The following is a 21,456-nucleotide window of genomic DNA, read 5'->3' as shown; positions in this document are numbered from 1 at the left end:
ATAATGAAATTTGCCACAAAGTTTTTGGAGCTCCCTTGCAGATTAAGCAGACGTGGTCAGGATCTACAGCAAACACTACAGACAACAGTCATATACTGCGTCAGGATGTGTGTGGAAATCCGGCAGACAAGATCCCCCACTGCGCGGGCAGTGAGACCCCTCGCTCTGCTTCTGGATGGCCCTCCTAACGCTAAACCCCAAACCCAATGAATCCCCTTGCTACGGAGTCCATCTGAGTTTCTGTGACCTGAGGTAGGGTCCACAGTCACCGAGTGTGCCCTGCCCCAGACAGCCCCGCTCCCTCCCAGAGTGCTTGGTGGACTCCGACCGCAGTCTGACTGCTGGCCATCCAGCGCCTAACCGCGGTGTGCTGCCCTTGCTGCCGTTGTCGGGTGGCTTTGAGTCAGTCTGCCGCACCAGGACTCCATGAACAGCAGACGCAAACACGGCACGACTGCTGTTAGATTTGGGCCCATGCTCGCAGCCACTGTCCATCCATCTCGTTGCAGGTCTTCCTCTTTGTCGCTGCCCCTCGACTCTACCAAGCACGATGTCCTTCTCTAGGGACTTGTCTCTCCTGACAAGGTGCCCAAAGAATGTGAGATGAAGTCTTGCCCCACTCCTTGCTTCTAAGGACCCTTCTGGCCGTACTTCTTCCAAGACAGATCTGTTAGTACATTTGGCAACTCAGGGTTCCTTCAATATTCTTCTCTGATGAGAGTCCAACTTGCACATGCACATGAGGCCAAACCGTCATGGCTGGTGTCAGGCGTACTTTAGGCCTCAAAGTAACACCCTTGCTCTCTAATATGCTCACGAGGGCTGGGGTAGCAGACCCAGTGCAACGAGTCATTGGCTTTCTTGACCGCTGCTTCCGGGAGCATCGATTGTGGATCCAAACAAGACAAAACCCTCGGACAACTTCAGTCTTTTCCCCATTGAGCATGATGACACCACCTACTGGTCCAGAGGTGAGGGTTTTGGTCTTCTCGACATTGAGTTGTCATCAGACTGAAGGCTGCAGTCCTTGATCTTCATCAGCAAGGGCTTCAAGTCCTCCTCACATTCAGCAGGCAAGGCTGTGTCCTCTGCACACTGCACATTGTTCATAAGTCTTCCTCCAATCCCGATGCCACGCTCTTCTTCATCGATCCAGCTTCTCTGGTGACTTGCCCAGCACACAGACTGAATAAGTGCGGTGAGAGGATGCAGCCCTGGCGCACACCCTCCCAGACTGTACACCAGGCAGCATCCCCTTGTTCTGTTTCCACCACTGTCTCAAGTTCCACATGAGCACATGAGCAAGTGTTCTGGAGTTCCCATTCTTCTCAAGGCTATCCATAGTTTGTTATCCACCAGTTGAATGCCTTCGCATAGTCTACAAAACACACATAAGCATCTTGCTGGTGTTCTCTGCTTTGACCAAGATTCCTCTGTCGTTAGCAATGACATCCCTTCCCACGTCCTCTTCTGAATTCATCCCACACCTGTGGCAGCTCCCTGTCAATGTGCTCCTGCATCCATTGTTGGACGACCGCTGCAAACTTGACTTTCGTGCGATATCAGTGATATTGTTCCAGAGTTTGAGCATTCTGTTGGGTCACCTTTCTTTGGAATGGGTACAAATATGGATCTCTTCCAGTCAGTTGACCAAGTAGCTGTCTTCCAAGCCCGGATAGACGAATTAGTGCTTCCAATGCTTCTTCAGCTTGCTGAAACACTTCCGTTGGTAGTCCATCAATCCCACGAGCCTCGTTTTTGGCTGAATGCCTTCAGTGCAGCTCAGCGCTGTGGGTTCTGGATCAGGTCCTGCCTCTTGCAGGGTGGAATGTCGACTAGTTCTTTTCGGTGCCACGCTCTCTGTATTCCCTCACTTCTTCTGTTACTGCGCGCATCATTCGACATTTTTCACCTACGACTCTTTCAATATTACAACTGGAGGCTTTTTTCTTTCCAGTTCTTTCAGCCTAAAACCCAGTGGATACCAAATCTAACCAAGCCACAGGCTAGGATTCTATACACTTCATTTGCATGTGCCACCCAACAAGAGTGCCACACCCCTAGTCGCATGATTGGCCAGCTCTCCAGTCCCCTTGGTGAGCCACACAGCCCTCACACTTGCATGGTCCCACCCAGGCATTTGACGGGAGTTGGAGCCGGGAAGATGATGGCTACAGGACCATGGCACGTCAGTCCCCAATGTCAGTAGTGGACTGTTCTTTGCTCAGAGACCGTGTTCTCAGCTGCAGCCCTGTCTGCTCACAGGTGTTCTCTGTAACCCCGAGGAAAAGGATCACTGCTTTCTGCTGGCAGCATCACCATGCATGACGAGGTTACGGGTTGCTTGATTGGCGACATGTTGGGGTTCCCTGAGGGCACTAATGAGGACATCAGATCAGTGAGGAGGCCAGTGAGGTCATCTGCAAGGTCACCCATGAGGTCATCATGACATCAGAACAAGTCTCTCTAGAAGCCCAACATCTATGCCAGGCACCGACGCCCAACCATCACCTCTAGGGCCCAGGTGTGTCCTTACAGGAGACTGTCAATGTTGCTGGAACTCCCCCAGATTCACAATGTGACCTTGGAGGGCCTTTCTGGTCTCCAGGGTCAGGGGGGGCGGTTGGCACACTGCCAGGGTGTGAGACCCACTGTCCCCCCAGGAGTCAGAGGAATTCACTAACCTCTGAGTCAGGTGGTGGCACTTAGTCTCACATGTGATTAAAACCGTGCAAGGTACTACTCGCAGAGCAAAAGTGTGACCATAAGCTTTCCAAGTAATTGACTGGAAAAAGAGAAACCACTAAAAATATATCGGTCTAGCAGATGGCTGAGCAGACGCAAACAAGAAACAAAGCAAATCAATTAGGAAGTGGATAATTAAAACAGCATGCACCAAGGTAGCAGGAACCATACCACAGATGTAATTTGTGCTGACTTCCAAAGACTGTTATTAAACATGACCAAAATACGCCATTGATGATAACTCTGGAAATAAGCCGTAAAGATCAAGGCAAGGCCTAAAATGATAAAGAGTTCACCTATTTCCCCAAATTATTTATAAGCTGAAGACATCTGTAATGAAATCTCTCTATAGTCTTCTACAGTGTGCTCTGACGTAAAAGCGACTGTGAGGATGGCGCTGGCCGGGGCAGTGTCTCCCTCTGTTGTGTGGGTCACTCTGGTCCCTCCCAGAACCTTCAAAGTTCAGTTTGGAGTTCAAATGTAAGATGAAACACCAAGAAAAGGAAGCAAACGGAGAAGTATGCAGATCAGGGCTATGACCGCCGGACCACCGTGCTGTGCACACAGCTGCCCCCGGACCCCTTCACCGTGTTGACAGCTGCTGCATCACAGGGAGCACTACCAGGCCTGGCAACCTGAGGGAGAGGGGTCACCTCCAAGTCACTGATGGAGCACCGCTTGTCCCAGGACCCTGTACCAAGAGGCTGAGCCCAGGGCTCCCTGCACTGTGCACAGTCTAGTCCAGGCCTCAGAACACTGAGCACAGCACAATCATGTGACCACCAATCCCGGAGCGAAGGCGGGTGCCTGGGCACAGAGTCCATGGCTGTCAACTGTGGGAACACATGGTGCCCACATGTCCACCTGCGAAGGTCGAGTATAGGGGTGCAGGCCTGTAGTGGGCATCACTCAGCCAGAACGGGAATGGGGACCTGGTACACACTGCCTTGTGACCAACCTCAGAGACACCACATGGAGGAACATCAGTCAGGCTCACAGGACAAACACTGTGCCACCTCGCTTACGAAAGCTGGCAAATGTCTCACTGGTGAGCAGGGGCAGGGAGGGGCAAGGGGGGCTTTGTTCAGGGACTTCGGCTCTCTGTTAATGGTGATGGTAAGAGTTTATGTTCACTTGGCGCCCCTGCGCAGAGGGCAGGATGGAGCCCTTCTCCTCCCCTCCACAGGTTGTGACGTGGCGATGCCTCCTGTGGGGGGTGGGGGTTGGGACTCCTTACAAGAGACGCTGCAGAGCACGGGGTCTCCCTCTCGCCCGTCTGCCTCACTGCATGCCTGGGTTGCGTGGCAGGCTCTGGGCTGGCGGCCCACGTGGTGGACCCCGAGAGCGTGGGTCCGAGGGTCTCCAGCTCGCATCTGACCATGGCCTTGAGCTGGACTGGGCCGGGTGCCTTTGTTGATGCTATAACGCCCGTTCTTCTCCATCCACGAGGCTCACTGGCTTTGCTTCTCTAGACGACCCGGCCAACCCGCTCACCTCCCAGTCTATGAGTCCTCTCTAAGGACCCCCATGGGGACTGGGGGGTCGGGACGAGGGGGGGACCCCTGATGGAGCGTGAAACGTGCAAGAAGGAAGGAGAGCAGCCTGCAGCAGTCACGACGTGTGCGCGACAGCCAGACGGCAGACTGCCTGGCGACGAGGAACGGGGCCGGTGCTGAGAAAGGGATCACGTGCTGCGCGGTGGACAGAGCAGTGCGTGACAGCCGCCATGGTCAGCGAGGCCCGGAGGATGAGAAGGAAGGCAGGGGCTGGCCATGGAGGGACGGGACCCCCTCGGAGGGGACTCATCAGGCAGAGAAAAAACAAAATCATGGAAACCAGAAGCCTCGGGGCCTCATGGCTGAGAAGGACCTCGCCGTGCAGGGCCGGGAGCAGCTCCAGGACACCTGGGCCAGTAAACACTCCGGTGACTCAGAGAGCCACGGTCACAGAGCCAGCTGGCGCGCGTGGGCAGCATGCTCTCCTCTCTCTCTCTCTCTCACAGACACACACACATAAAATGACGGCAACAAGCCCTACCGACAAGCCACAGAGTGGGGGTGGTGTTCACGGCCATGAAGTCAGTGAGGATCAGAAGGCACCTTATAGGAAGGCTTCTCCCACGTCTTTGGAAACAAGATGCTGCTGTGGGACCTGGGTGGCAGGGGACAGCAAACCTGAATTCAGGTGGCCAAGAGCATCGTGGGAGGGGCTTGGTCTTCCAAGAACCCAGACTAGACAGCCAGACTGCTGAAACACAGTCCTGCTGTCCAGACAGACAGCCCACAAAGGACAAAGCCTAATGGGACAGGACCTCAATGGTGGCTGAGGGAGGGGCAGGGGCAGGTCTGGGGCTGCTCGAGAGTATGTGGGAGTTTTGTTCACTGCTCTGTCTAATGAAGCGCTCGTGTCTGAGGGTCTCCAGCTGCAGAGTGGTGGGGTGAGTGGACCAGAGATCGTGGGCACGTTACTTGGTGGATCAAAGCCAGGCCCAGGGCTGGCTGTCAGTGTGTGGAATGTGGTCATCTGTGCGTTGCTGGGAAGCAGGAAGCTGAGTCACCTCCTGGCATGTGAGACACACTCAGTGTGAGTCGAGTTACGGGGAGCTTCCACACTGAGGCTGACTAGGAAGAAGGGCCTGGAGATCTACTTCTTAAATGTGGCCCCTGGAGACCTCTGAGCAGCAGAACATTGTCTGTTCTCCTGCCGACAGATGAGCCCCCGGGGACGAGACCTTCCGAACACCACTGGACATACCATCTCCTCAAAGAAGAGTCATCTTCAAGACGCAGGTGGGATCAGACTTTCCAAGCTGTCGTTTAATGACAGGGCAGCATGCTAAGAAGCAGGTGAAAATTCCCTTTACAAAATAGAGGAAAGAACAAGGTAACAAAAGACATTTATAAGCTATAAACATAGGCATACACGTATGTAAACATGTTAACATATAACGATAGGGATACAGGTCTCTGTACATATATTTATATGTTAAGTATTAAGGTATAAGACTGGCATTGGGCCTCAACTCAAGTCTTCTCTCAACACAAGAACACTCTGTTCTAATAGCCTGGCATTCTGTGATGCTCACCTTTTCGACACGATTGCTGAAGTCAAAATGGGTGCACAAGCAAGTGTGGTGAAAAAAGCTGATGGTGCCTGACTATTAGAAGATATAGCATCTGGGGTCTTAAAGGCTTGAAGATAAACAAGTGGCCATGTAGCAGAGAAGCAACAAAGGCCACATGGCAGAAACACACCACTTCATGTGATCATGAGGTGTCAGGTATCCGAAGACCCAAAACAATCATGTCTATGTGAACTAGGGGGGTCAGAGTGGAGACCCAAAGCCCATCTGTAGACAATTGGACATCCCTCACAGAAGGGTCACAAGGAAGGGACAAGTCAGCCAGGGTGCAGTATAGCACTGATGAGACACACAACATTCCTCTAGTTATTTAATGCTTCCTCCCCTTCACTATCATGACCCCTGTTCTCCCTTAAAATCCAGCTAGATAAACCCCTCAGGAACAATAATGGGAGTAATGATACCATGAGGGTGGGGGAAGGTGGGCGGAGAAGGGGGAGAGAGGGGAAATTGATCACAATGATCAGTGCATACCCCTCCTACTCAAGGGGGATGAACAATAGAAATGTGGGTTAGGGGAGATGGCATAAAATGTGAAAATAATAATAATAATAATTTATAATTTATCAAGGGTTCAGAGGGTGGTAGGGTGGATGATGGAGGGGAAAAAGAGGACCTGATACCAAGGGCTCAAGTTGAAAGAAAATGTTTTGAAAATGATAATGGCAACATATGTACAAATATGTTTGATACAATTGAGGTATAGATTGTTATAAGAGTTTTAATAAAATAATTTATGAAAAAAGGGAAAATGATCTTTACTCTCAGAATGTGGACTACATGCAGTATGAATTTAGGAATATTGGAAGTCATCAAAGATGAAATGGAACACTTAACAATGGAAATCTAGACAATATTGAGCTGCAATAGATTGGTACTGATCATTTTAAATCGAATGATCACGTGGGGCCCTGTGACAGAGAGTCAGACTGGAGTGGAACAGCATCATGTTCTTCATTAGCAAGAACGTCCCAGGGCCATCAGTGATAGGATGAAACCAGATGTCTACAAGGAAGTCAGGTATCGCCACTGTCACTCAAGTTTGTGCACCAACCACACGTGCCAAAGATGAAGAAATGTAAGATTTGTGCCAACTTCCATGGGTGGAAATTAATCATACATGTCACCAAGAGGCATTGAGGGTTACTGGTGATTACAATGAAGAAGTTAGAAACAAGAAACATGGGTAGCTGGAAAGAAATGCTGCCAGAGATTGCCTGGTAGACTCACCAATGTTTTATCCATGGAAGGTGCTTTCTTTCAGCAGCACAAATGGAGATTAAGCACATGGACCTTGCCAGATGGGATGCCCAGGGGTCCAGTCAAACACACCTATCATCAGTCAGGACAAGGTCGGGGCCGACCGGGGAACAGAACACCAGTTGCTCATATGCATGTTCAAGTTAACACTGGTGAAAACTGAAACAATCTCCTTCCACCAGAATTGGAAGTAGGCTCATTAAAAACCTGTGATATGCAGACGACACATTCTTGCTTACTGAAAGCTAAAAGGAAACGAAGCACTTATTGATGGCTATGGTTTACACCTGAACCCGAATGAAATAAAAATCCTCACTCCAGAACAAAAAGCCACATCATGATAAACACAAACAATACTGCAGTTGTCAAAGATTTAGTTTCACTTGTACCACAATCAAAATTCAAGCAATGCACATTGCATGGGGCAAGTTTGCTGCAAAGGACCTCTTTAAAGTGGTGAAAGGGCGAGGGTATCACTTGGGAGACTGAAGTGCCTGACTCAGCCATTGTATTTAAAGTCAATTACCATATATACTTGAGTTTAATCTGACCCGAATATAAGCTGAGGCATCTAATTTTACCGCAGAAAACTGGGACAACTTATTGACTCGAGTATAAGCCTAGGGTGGGAAATGCAGCAGCTACTGGTAAATTTCAAAATAAAAATAGATACCAATAAAATTACATTAATTGAGGCATCAGTAGGTTAAATGTTTTTGAATATTTATTTAAAAGAAAAACAGTAAACTAGCTCGGTAAGTGGAAAAGAGGGTCAACAAAAACAATATGGTATCAACAATAACTTTAAAAGTACACAAACCTTAGCTCAATCAGCAACCAAGCTAAAACACAAGAGTTAAGATCCTTCAAAACCAGATTCCTCCTCCTCCTCATCTGTTTGTCCAAACAGAGCTTCAGCTTTAGCTGATGTGAGGTGATCACATGGACTTTGTCCTCCTCACTGAGAGCAGTCACCACCATCACTGCTGTCGTTCTCATACACAGCGCTGTCTTCACTGCCAGCCACAGCATGACTAATGCCAATACAGCAGACTAAGTACTGCAAATAAGCGTCCTGTGTATCCAAGACCAGAGATATACTGGTCCTGTATTCAGCAACGCTTGGGCGGAGCAAGGGCGCGTGACCAAGCACGGGTAAGACTGTAGAGGCTACGTCATTGGTCACATCCTGGAGAAGAAGAGCGGGAGAGGAAGCGCGGCCGCAGCCGATGTTCACCTGACAAGGATGCGGTGCGCCCCAGGCACCAGCACACGGAAGCGGGCAGGTCCTTGCCCAGTACAGCACGGGCAACACAGAGGCTGCCGGCGTGCAGGAGAGAAGAAGAGCGGTGAGATCAGCAGTCCTCGGACCACCCACAGAGCCGCAGGTGCCCGCAGATGAGCGGGAGAGACCGGGGAACACCTGCACTGCACTGGAGAACAGGTAAGTGGGACCCTCACTCGAGTGAGGGGGCTTTTTCAGCCTTTAAAAAATGTGCTGAAAAGCTTGGCTTATACACGAGTATATAGGTACCATGTGTGCCCAAATCAGATAAGGAATCGGGAGGACTGGAGAAGGGCCGTTGCCTTTGAACGCTGGCATGGGTGAAGAGCGGTGGACACACCCCAAGAGCCTGAAGGAAGAACAGCAGGGGACATGAGCATTAGCATGGCCCCGTGAAGCAAGAATGGCGGCTCCAGTCTTGCGGATGTTGGGCATGACATCGCTGGAGAAGCAGCGAAAGAGGAAGAGCCTGAGCTGACGGGACACAGTGGCTGCCACCGGGCGCAGCCACAGCGGTGACTGTGAGGACGGTGCCGGCCGGGCAGGGTGCCCTTCTCTGGGGCTTGGGGTCACTCTGATGTGGAACTGACTGGACCTCAGGTGACCCAAGAGCAACACGCCCTTCCAGCCCAGTGAGGGGCTGCACTCGTCGGTGGGAGAGGAGAGGATTGAGGGCACCGTTGTCTCCCAGCCCTGGGAACGGAGTCTGCGTCCGGGTTTGGGTCCTTCGGGGATGCCCTGCTGTCATGCCCGGCTGTCCCCGAGGGGACTTGCTCTTTGTTCTCCTGTCACAGAGGATACAGTGGGTACCAGCCGCTGCCTTTAAACCATTGTTTATTGATGCTCCTGGTGTCAGATAATGATTATTTAATGAGTCTGCAGACTGGAAAAATCTCACAGTCCCACCCCAGGACTGCACCATTAAATTTAAACTTCCCCCCAGAACACGATTTCTAGCTAGAAAAGCACACATTTGGCAGATGCTTCCTCAGAAAGGATAAGTCACCCGAGAACAGCAGGCTTCTCTGTTTGGTTTCCGGAAGCTCATGTAACAAGTTCTTCAGCTGCTGTCGGCCTGATCGATGGCAGGGAGAGCCCAGAAAACAGGCAGCGCTGTCACAGCGGAAACTGAGTATGTGTGGTTTGTGGGGAGCATCTTGGAAAAGTTGTTGCTGTGAGGTGCCATCACGGAGGCTCCCAGTCACAGCACCCTGCTCAGTCCCCAAGGAGCTGGAGTGGTTGGAACGTGCGCTGACTCCCAGAATGCGGGCGGCTCTGCTGCGTGTCAGGTCGCCCCGAGTCAGAACCCACAGCATGGCCCCTCGCGACACGGCAGCAGACGCCCGGGAGTCTGACCGCATACCCGCCCCTTTAACAGGGCACCCTGAGCATGAATTACTTAGGACTACATCTAAATTTCTCTTCGTGGAGCGCTATAAAACACTGATGAGAGCAATCAAAGAAGATCCAAACAAATAGGAAAATATACCATGTTTATAGTTGGAATACCCAACTCTATAGACAATTCTCCCCCCAATTTTCTATAGGTTCAATGTGATTTCTGTGAAACATCGGCAATGTTTTTGTATAAATTAAGACTGTCATAAAATTAATATGGGATTGTAAGGGATAAGAATAGTCAAAACAATCTTGACCGAGGAGATGGGGGAGGTATATTAGCTTATTTTAAGATATGTTATAACATGACAGAAACCCAGACAAATCAGTGTCCTGGTTTCAAAACCTGGGTGCAGGCTTTGGGGTAACCTGGCCAACGGACTCTGCATCCAGCAATTTGAGGAGGAGTGTGGTCCATAAACGGTGCTGGCAAAAACGAACATCCACATAGAAATAAAAATCCTGCCCCTCCCCAAGGGAAACACAGCAATTACCTAGAAAGGGGACGGAGATGGAAACATAAAGGCTGCTCTTTAAAACTCCCAGTAGGAAGCACAGCGAAATATTTCACAAGACTGGAGCAGGCAATCTCTGAGGATCCAGGGAAAGCACGAACCATAAAATAAAATAATTGGTAAACACAACTTCATCCAGATTAATAAACCTAATTCAAAAAGACACTCTTAAGCAGATAAGAATGGAGACCAGACAGTAGAAAAATATGAAATAAGGAATTCAATACAGAATACACAAAGATATCCTGCACCCCACAGTGAAAATACCCCCAGGCACCACGAGAGGAAAAAGTGAATATATGCATAAGTATGGTTATCACCAGAGAGCCTGGCACTGCAGCATGGAGGCAAACACAAGCTGAAATCACAGCAAGAACCACTCTGCAGACGGAGGGCAGGTGACACCCCAAAGGCCGGCGGCATCGGGTTCGAGAAGCTGTGGCGCAGCGGCTGGGATGTCCACAGTCTACGGCTGGAAGTGTGAAGTGGAGCAACCATGGTGTGGTCGTCGTTGTGGCTAGGAGCCATCGAGTCGGCACCACCCACAGTGACCCTGTGCACACAGGATGAACCAGTGTTGGGTCCTGCACCTTATGACAGCTGTTCCCATGCCTGAGCCCGCTGTTGCAGCCACGGTGTCAGTCCATCTCCCTGAGGACCTTCCTCTTTCCCGGTGCCCCTCCACACGACCAACTGGGATGTCCTTCTCCAGAGACTGGTCTCTTCTGACAATACGTCCAGAGTATGGAAGACAAAGTCTCGCCATCCTTGCCTCTAAGGAGCACTCTTCTTCCAGCACAGATGGGTTCGTCCTTTTAGCAGTTGATGGTACTTTCAATATTCTTTTCCAGCATCAAAATTCACATGCATCAATTCTTCTTTCATTTTTCTCATTCAATGCCCACCTTTCACAGGCATATGAGCGATGGAAAACAAACCCACAGACACACAAACACACAAACACAGACAAACACACAGACACAAACTGTGGCTGAGTCAGGCGCATCTTAGTCTTCAAAGCAACGCTCTTGCTTTTCAATGCTCTAAAAAGGTCTGTGCGCGGTATTTACTGAAGACAGCACATCTTTTGATTTCTTGACTGCTGCTTCCATGAGCACGGATTGTGGATCCAAGCAAGCCAGCTTCAATGTTTGCTCCATCTGCTGGCTCAGTTGTGAGGATTTTGGTCTCTTTGGCACTGAGTTGTAATCCAGGCTGAAAGCTGGACTCTGATCGTCATCAGCAAGGGCTTGAGGTTCTTCCCACTTTCAGCGATCAAGGCGGTGTCATCTGGTGCTCATGGGTTGTTCATGAGCCTCCCTCCAATCCTGACGCCACATTCTTCATACTAGGCAGCTTCTCTGATGATCCGCTCACCGTGCAGCTTGAATAAGTGAGATAAGTCTCCACCTACATACACCTCTCTAGCTTTGCTTCCCTAGAAAACAGGTGTAAGACAGAGTTTGGTACCAGACAAACGGGGCACTGCCCCAGCCGGCACCTGAAATGTGGAAGCAGTCTGGAACAGGCGTGGGCAGAGGCTGGGAGAGTTTAAGGTGGCTGTTAGTAATAGCCTAGGTTTCCTTGAAAAGACTTGGTGGGGTAATAGATGCCAAAGGCGATGCTTGGGAATGTGAGGAAGGAAGCGAGGACGCTGTAACCGAGATAGGGCCTTGACAGAACCAGGATACCAGTGCAGATTGGCACGGGAGTGAGAAGCAGAATGCCCTCTGGCAGGCTTTCTGGTAGAGTGGGTGCCTGTGACCACTCATCACGAAGAGCCTTGTCACACCTGCCCCAGCCTAAGGGACCAGAAGCCAAGGTCCCAGGAGGTGGGGCTGCGAGGAGCACAGGAGCAGCGCTGCTGTGGGCTTAAAGAGCAGGGTCTCAAAGGGCGGGGTGCCATAGTCTCCTGGCTTTCTAAGAATCAAGTCTTCAACAACTTGGTTCTGGAGTGCCAGGGATGGAGCCAACCCACTGCCCAGGGAGTGAGGAAGCCTATCTGAGTCTGCTATCTACGAGTGTGGGCTCCCCCTTCCCAGGGGGGTGGATCCAAACCCACTGCCCAAAGCTGCAGAAGTGGGGCTGCCATGCCCCAGGGCCTGAAGAACAAGGGCCGTGCTGGCCAGGATTACCGCTCAGCTGGACCAGAAGGATGGGGCCACTCTGTGGGTCCAGGACGTGGACCTTTCCCCTGAACTGGCAGAAAGAGAAGACCCTCCTGGAGTGAGTGCCCTTAGTTTGGACCTGTCACCTCCTCAATGGTATAAGAGTGAAGTTGTGTCCACAAAGCCAGTCCTTGTGCTGTTGTGTTACGGCAGCACGAGGGAGCTGGTGGGCTGTCTGGGCTGAGCCTCCAGTCTTCAGGGAACTGCTGAGCTTGCCAACTGTTGCCATCACCCAGGGACTCCTTACTCGAGTTGACCTTGTTAAAGCCTTGGGACTGTAGACTTACCCTGGAATACATCGAAAGAAAGTGTAAGTCTAAGGCCTTCCTTAAGATTGTTACAGATTTTAGGACCTGAGCGTGTTCACAGCTATATTTTTCTCTTCTCTTTTGCACAGAGTGGAAATGGAAGTGCACGAGTTCCCAGTGGGTGCTGCCTGTTTGGTTTCCATCCCTTGTCTCCACGGTATCCGAGGTGTGTCTTCGTCTTGGACTGTGCGGTGCTGAGGCGGATGTGTGCGAAAGCCGAACATAAGTTATGTTTGTTCAATGTGCCACAGGACGGAGGGATGAGATATGAGACTCCCATCAGATTGGCTTGGGTGTTGTGTGAGTCTAGGTAGACTAGAGAAACAATATTTATAAACACTCATATTTTATGAGACTGTTTTATATAAAGGGTAATTGTACATTAAGCATCCCAACCCAGTCCAGTACAAGCCCATAAGTCCGACATTAGCCCATATATCTGACACAGATCTACAAAGTCCTCCTCAAACTCAAAACACACGCAATGAGGCCAACTGCAGGAGGAAAGCCAAATCAGTGAGCATGTAAGCATCTCAGTGCTGACAGGGGTCTCCATGAGGCTTCTCCAGCACCCAGGGCTGCAATAGGTTAGGCCCATGGGGCTTCTCCTCAGGGATGTCTCACAGGAAGTGAGCCTTGCCAGCTGAGGCAGAGAACTAGCTAAGGCAGCTGCACCCTGGTCCGACAGTCAGAGAATAAGAGACCAGATAGGCGAGGCTCGCCGAGACGTTTCTCTCTCTGTCCTTCAATTAATCCCACATGTGCTCATTGGCCAGGTTGGCACAATAAACCTTAACTATCACAGGTGTTGTGATAGCTTCTCTCTCAGACAGCTATCCCCGAGGCAGAGCTGGGAGCAATACCACGGGGCTTGCTCGTGCAATATATTAAAATCTCTGCTTATTGTGATGTCCATTTCACTCACCAGCACTCAGAGAAGCTTCCCCAGCAAATAGGGAGCAAGGTGAGGGAAGAGGCGGGCGTCAGAAGGAGTTGGGCGGCAATCGACTGTCACCTTTGTTGTGACTGTGACCATCTGTGGCACAGAGTGAAAGCACACGCATTTGGAGGTCCAGACACGTCATAGGCACCTTTTCAAGTAAGAAACAGCTGATTTCAGACTCTGCTCTATGGGCGTCACTGCAGGACAGCGAGCCCCTCTCCTGGGTACTCGCAGTACAATTCAGCGGACAGGCGTCCCAACAAAACCCCAACTGCTGGCACTGACTTGGCCGGGGAAGGTCGCAGGCATCCAGTGTCCATGCCCTCATTTTCCTGGGGGGACTGACGGATGGGCTTGGGACTCTGGCCTCAGCTCCTGATGGTGGTCTCACAACAGCAGCTCACAGGCGGGGTTTTCACCAACTAGGATCCCCGTTTGGGAGGGTAGAGTCCGAATTCAGGCGCTACTCAGGGAAGGGCTCTCTTGTTCCTCCTCCTCTCTTCCTCACAGATGAGAGGCAGGTCCTTGTGGGTCTGGCATTCCTGGGCAACCTCCATGTGTCCTGGCATCCATCTCACTAATGGAGACTGATTGGGGTGGAGGATGTCCCTGTTAGGGTCCTGGGTCCAAAGGAGGCTCTCTGTACCTGGCTCTTCTTTCTTTCTGGACTCGGGTCCCTATCTCTCTGCCCTCTTCTCTGTCCTTTTATCTCTTGGGAGATAGACATTGTTATAGAGAACTCCCCTTCCATCAGCCAGGGCTGTGCCAGAATCCAGAGTGTTGCACCCCACCCCAATCCTCAGAGCTCCTCGCGGGTGACTGTTACATAGCTGCTGACCACTGAGACTCGGGCCCTAGCTGACACAGCCATCATTGGAGAGCGAGATGTCACTCCACCCAAACCTGACCCCAAAGGATGTGCAACAAAAATGGGTTAGAAAGGAGAGGAGTGGGTGGGACAAGAGCAGTATTTGAGTTCCTCTGGATAGGATGGGATGTTTGGAGTGTCCTTGGGTGGGAATGTTGTCCTGCAGATGTGGACAGGCAGAGACTGGACCACTGGTAATCACATCCTTCCCCAGGGTGGCCCAGACTGACCTGCACAGGGAAGGAGAGTCCATCTGGAGAGGGACTCACTGCAGGTTACGGAGTCACTAAGGGACGGAGCTTCTCCCACCTGTGACCAGCAAGGTATCCAGAAGTGCCCCCTAGGGGGCTCCACTCCACCAGAGGCAGACCTGGGCACCTTCAGGATGGTGCTCGTTTTTTGGGAAGCCTGGGGACTTCTCCCAGAGGGCCACTGTGGTAGCCTGCTCGCTGTCCAGCCCTGAGCTCTCTGGGTCACCAGAGATGCACAGAGGGAGCTCGGAGGCCTGTGCCCCCAGCCTGTCCCCGTCTGCGGCTCCCACAGAGCTGTTCCCCACCCTGCCCCACAGATCTGCCCCTGCGTGTGTCTCTGGCAGAGCTGCCCACAAATCTCCTGCCCAGAATTTGGATATGGCGCCTATTTTTTTCCCTCTTTACAAACAAACTGAGTGTACACACTACCAGCTGAAACCTAAGAAGTGGGATTTGAAGAGATCAGCCCCTCACCCGTGCAGCCCCCGAATTCCAGCCATTCCTCCCAGAATTTCAGAGTGAGGCCTTCCTGTGGTCTGACTGTCATCGTCATGCTCTGTCCTTGCCGGTGCTGTCACCTTGGCTGTCCTTGCTGCTGGTGGCTGCCACAGAGACCCTATGTGCAGCAGAACAGCAGGTGCCTGGCCCAGGGCCACCCAAGGTCCTCTGTGCACGGGCCTCTTGGCATCCACAGGACTCTGCAGGCTGGATTTGGGGAGCAGACTGCTGGGGCTCCCCTGAAACCTGGTCTACCCGCAGTACCACTCTGGCCTCTTCAGGAAGCAAGCTGGCAGGTCTGCACTGACCTCAGATGGCACTGGGTGGGGGAACACCTCATCCCTCCCCAGGCCCTTGGCTCAGGCCTGAGACTGATTGTCACAGGGCCCTGTGGGTGACGGGTGGCCTGCCCTCCCATCAGAGCACCTGGCCTCATGCGCTGCAGGTGTCTCCTCAAATACTTTATGATTGCGGTGGGGAGGCTTCAAATATGAAAATATGGGGTTTTCATGGAAAACCCCATCATTGTTTAATCCATTTCCACACCAACCTGAAACAATTTAGTAGTTTTATCGATATGTAATTCAGATGTCATACAATTCAATCGCTGAAGCATATTTTAAAAGTCCGGAGCATGTTGGTCTTTCTTGTGCTCATGTTCAATCGCTCCCCATATCATCCAGCCACCCTGTCACAAACCCAAGAAACCGCGAATCTAGTTACTTAGCATCCCTCAAGACTGACCCCTCCAGGATTCCGCGTTCAGAACAGCCTGCCAAAGGCACAGGAAACCCAAACCCAGAGCAGTAGCAAAAGAAAACAGAAAAATAGCTCAGTGGAAAAGAAAACGGAAATAACAAAAACTAGGACAAATTATAACAGGGGTTACATTGTAGCCTGGCTGCCGGTGCTTTTACCCACTTTCCCAGGAGCTGTGACTGAGGGCAAGGCACACCGGTGCAGGGACCCACCCAGTGGCCTCACTGAGGCTGACTTCCCGTGGGAGCCTCCTTGGGGCTCCTTTGGTGGAGTTGACATACAAGGTCGGCAGAAGGTCAGAGGCTCAACTGGCAGCCGAGAGACTGGACGTTGCCCACCCTCCAGGAGCTGCTGAAGAAGGAAGGGCCAGCGCTCTTCGCCGGGAGGCCCGCCCCCCCTCAGGGGTCCAGATGGAACACAGCGAGGAGACGCGAAGTGAAGCCCAGGTCATTTTCCTTGCATTCAACTCTTCGCCTTCTTCAGCTCTTCGACTTTCTCCGACAAGCCAGGGAAGCTGTCTGGCTGCTCACCGTCAGGACATAGGGCTTCCGGCCCCTCGGGAGTCGCAGTCAGAGCACCGATTGCTCCATCCTTCGTAGGTGGACGAACCTGTGGCTGTTGTCATGCTTGTTTTGTTTTTAGTGGCTCTACGAAAATTTTCTTCTGAAAACGCCCTTCGTTGTGTACATTGGCATTTGGGTCTTTGAGTAAATTTTGTTTTTTTAAAAATTGGAATGAATTTAACATTAGAAACGATTTCCAGATTTCTTCCCCAAAATTCAAGTTGTAGTACTTTGCATTTCCTAAAGCGTCTAAGACCCACTAAGTGTTTGCCAAGCTGAGGTTTAAACGGTTATATTTCCCTTTTTTATTTAGCTTTTTCCAGGACACTGGTGAGTCTGGGCATATTTTATGATTTCTGTAGTCCGCTGCAGATACACTTTTTGCAAGTACTGCATTCTCTATCCATTTTTAGTCTCTGTAAAAAATATTTCATTAGCTCTTTATGTGGAAGAATCATTTGATCTTTTTTTAACTTACTATTTTAAAACATTTTATTGTAAATTAGGTAAAAGGCGAAAACAAAAAACTAGAGACTTGTGGGAGAAGAAGGCGGGGAAGGGAGCAGTGAGCAAACAACACCATAGACAGGGAACAACTAGGGAATTAAAATCAACAACAAGGAGGACATAGAGGGTGAGGGTGTTGGAGCAACAGCAATATAGCTGAGAGGAAGTACCAAGAGGCAGAAGTAGGGCTAGCATGATGTTGGGGCAGGAGAAAAGTAAAAGGAAACAGAGGAAAGATCTAGGAAGCAAAGCTATGGCTAGCAGGTACAAGCATTGGTTTGTACATATGTAAATACATTAACTCATAAAAATAGAGGTATTGGCCTAGGTACATATATTTATATGGCAATTCACTGAGGTAGTGGGTGGACTTTGGGCCTCTGCTCATACCCTCCCTCAATGCAAGAACATTTTCTTCTAACAAACTAGCATTCTGTGATGCTCACTCTCCTGACGTGATCATGATTGCTGAAGACAAACTGGATACATAAGCAAATGCGGTGAAGAAAGCTGATGGTGCCCAGCTATCAAAATATATAGTGTCTTGGGTCTTAAAGGCTTATAGATAAACAAGCAGCCACCTAGCTCAGAAGCATCAATGCCCACATGGAAGAAGAACACCAGCCTGTGTGACCACAATGTTTAGAAGGGACCAGGTATCAGTGGGTGCCCACCTTCCCAATATGATCACTGAAGACAAATGTGTGCATACAAATGTGGTAAAGAAAGCTGATGGTGCCTGGCTATCAAAAGATATAGCATCTGGGGGTCTTAAAGGCTTGAAGTTAAACAAGTGGTCATCCAGCTCAGAAGCAACAAAGCCCACATGGAAGAAGTACACCAGCCTGTGTGTTCATGAGGTGTTGTCGGGACCGGGTAACAGGCATCAGAAGACCCCAAACAAACAAACAAACAAAAACATATTGTTGAGAAGGAGGCGGGTCAGAACAGAGACTGAAAACCCATCTGTAGACAATGAGACATCCTCAGAGAAGGGTCACAAGGAAGTGATGAGTCAACCAGGGCACAGTAAAGCACCGATGAAAGAATATTCCTCTGGTTCTTTGAGGTTTCTCGATAGAGTGGAGTGCTATCCTTTCCTCAGGTCACAGCCCTGGTGCAATTGGAGGCAAATTTCGCTGGGGGTGTGACCTGTTCCTATTTAAGTAGATGCCAGGGAAAGGCTTCTCCCATTCTTGCTGGTGCAGACCCCGTGCCTGCTCATTGAACCGCTGCCATACTGCTGGCTGCCCTGGGATTCACTGGACTCTGCAGCCCAGGGCGAATTTGATGGCCTGAGACCCATTTGCCTCTGCCGCCACTAGCCTTCCTGCTTGCTGGTTCATCAGCCCCAGCAGAAGACCCTTCAGCTGAATCCTTGACCCTTGGACTTGAGCCAGACTGGACTTAACTCCTACAACTGTGTATGGCAGGACAGATGAGGCTTTCTATTCCCATGAAGAGTTACAGTTTCAGAAATCCACAGGAACACTTCTGCCCTGCCCTAGGGGGGCACCAGGAGTTGGAAGTGACTCGATGGCAGTGAGAGAGACAACCACATGAGCCTGTGTGTGTATGCATGTGCATATTTTGTGTCTCTAGAGAACCCAACTTAACACATATATTTTAATTGTCTCTCCTATTTTTCAAGCATGAGTCTATTTCAAAGCTGCAATAGAAATAATAGAATGGTGGATGAATACATAGATAGAAATATAGACATAATACACAAATAGACATACAGACAGATGGATGGGTGGCCCCCATCAAGTTGACCCTAACTTGTGGTACCATGACAACAGAGTGAGCCTTACCCAGTCCTATGTCACCTTCAAGGTCTCAGGCATGTCCAAGTCCATCGTGGCTCCAGAGACAGTCCATCTCACTGGCATCTCTTCAGCCACGCTGGTCCTCCATGTCACCAAATATGACCCCCGACGGTTTGTGCAAGGACACCAGCCCGACAAGGTTCTGCTGGGATCCACCAAGTTCTCATCAGCTGATTTTCAGGAGAGACTTGGGATCCACCAGGCTCTCATCAGCTGATTTTCAGTAGTGATTTGGGATCCACCAGGCTCTCATCAGCCAACTTTCAGGAAAGACTTGGGATCCACCAGGCTCTCATCAGCCGATTTTCAGGAGTGATTTTAGGGCTCCACTCACACACCTGTCTTGACAGACTGGGTCTGTCATTCTGTCTGGTGTCCAGTAAGGGTTCAGGAGAATGAGGAATATTTTTGTTCCTATTTTAAAGTGAGAAAACCCCCACCCTATTATGTTGTAAGATTAGCTGGCTTTGCGTAATGAGGATTAGAAATAGCTGAATCATAATTCTATATCACAGTTCGCTAATCCAAAGCACTCGCAATGCAAACAGTCCCTTCCTATGAAACCCAATTTCAAAGGCGCCTCTCTTCCAGTTGGGGAGACTTAACACAGACTCCCTTGTACTTCCCCAGCAGTCTCATCATTTGCATAACAGGTGGATGGCGCATGTGTTTGCATTTATGAAACTTACCGGCATCTAAAAAGCCACACTGCGCAGCGTGTTCCTACACGGATACTCTGGGCTGTGTATGTGTGTAATTCATAGATTAAACCAAAGAATGAAGGAAGGCAAACATAACAGAAACCCAAGGTTGTGTGACTATGGAGGGAAGACCTTTAAAAAGAGGAACAATGGGGTGAGTGGCTGGCTGCAAGCAGAGCCGCAGTGCTTCCGAGAAGTGAGGACGGTGAGACTTCTCTCGCCCCTTTTGGACATGTGATCAGGAGAGGCACATCACTGCTGGTAAAGCCAAGGGGCAGGGAAGAAGAGGCAGGCCCTCAGGAGAGGGCAGCTGGGGCCTCAGACAAACCATTTGTGAGGACGGCACAGGACCGGGCGGTGTTTCCTCCTGTGGTCTGGTAGGGAATGATGGGGCAGCCGCACCACCACCAACAGAGCCATACAGGACACACGGTGGAAATGCTGGGGACCACGGGGACAGAGACCCAGGCTTGTTACACCACCAGCAGGATGTCCCTGCAGCTGGTGAACCCCGGCTGGAAACCCCTGCTGTTGAAACCCACCAGGGAACGGTGTCTTCACGGGGAAGACGGAGAGCACCCCCTGCCGATGGGTTCTTCACGGAGGCCTTTCCTGTCCTCCCCTGGGAATGCCACCTTCAAGGGCGGAGCAGCTGTAGCTCTGCATGGGTGTGCTCAGCTCCCTCACGGGAAGACTGGCACCCTCTCCTCCAGGCCTGGCTCTGGGACATCCTCACTCAACTCCACTCCATTCCGGACACAGCAACGCCATGGGACCAAGTAGAACCACCCCTGTGGGTCTCCAAGGCTGTACATCTATACAGGGGCAGACAGCCTGTCCTTCTCCCTCGGAGTGACCGGTGGGCTCCAACTGCTGTCTGTCAGTCAGCAGCCCAGCCCCCAAGCCACTACAACATTGGTGCCGTTGGGGGCCGCCCAGTCAGCAGCCCAGCCCCCAAGCCACTACAACATCGGTGTCGTTGGGTGCCACCCTCATGGCCCTGTGCACATCAGAAGGGAACACTGCCCGGTCCTGTGCTGTCCTCACCGTGAGTCTTGTGCCTCAGCCCATGACTGCAGCCATTGTGTCCATCTATCTTGTCGATAGCCCTCCTCTTTTTCACAGTTCCTACACTTCACCAGGCATGGCGTTCTTCTCCGGGGACTGACCTCTCTTGACAACGCGTCTGAAGCCTGTGAGACTGTCCTGCTAGCCTCTCAGGACTGTGGGGCACCGGAAGTCCAGCTTCGTGGAGGCAAAGAGTCAGCTGAGGTTTTGCGGTCAGGACTGCAAACAAGGAGGTCTGTGTCCCTGAAAGCAGGCAGAGAATGGAGTCTGGGACAGCGTGGTGGAGATCAGGCCCCACCAGCATCTATAAGTGGGGGAGTGCCAATGACCCAGGCCCAGAGTGACCTTCAGACCATCACAACAGAGGAGCTGCCGTCAAAACAAGTCATGGACACAGGCCACCCCCCAGCTGGATTTCATAGCAGTAAGACCACACCATCACAACATGTCTTCTCCACCTTCTAGAGCCACCTGTACCTCAGGCACAGGCCTCTGCAGGCCTCGGTTTTGGGACCGAAGCTGATTGGGAAAATGTGGCTGGAGCCCGAGCTGCCCACACTCCTTAAGCTCAGGCAGAGCCTCCAGCTTGAGCCTGGAAAGTAGCTGGGTTGTGAACTTCCCAGCACTCATTTCTAACCCATTAACCAT

Source organism: Tenrec ecaudatus, chromosome 13, assembly GCF_050624435.1.
Source record: "Tenrec ecaudatus isolate mTenEca1 chromosome 13, mTenEca1.hap1, whole genome shotgun sequence".
In the NCBI taxonomy this organism is placed as follows: Eukaryota; Metazoa; Chordata; class Mammalia; order Afrosoricida; family Tenrecidae; genus Tenrec; species Tenrec ecaudatus.
This window is presented reverse-complemented; position numbering follows the sequence as displayed.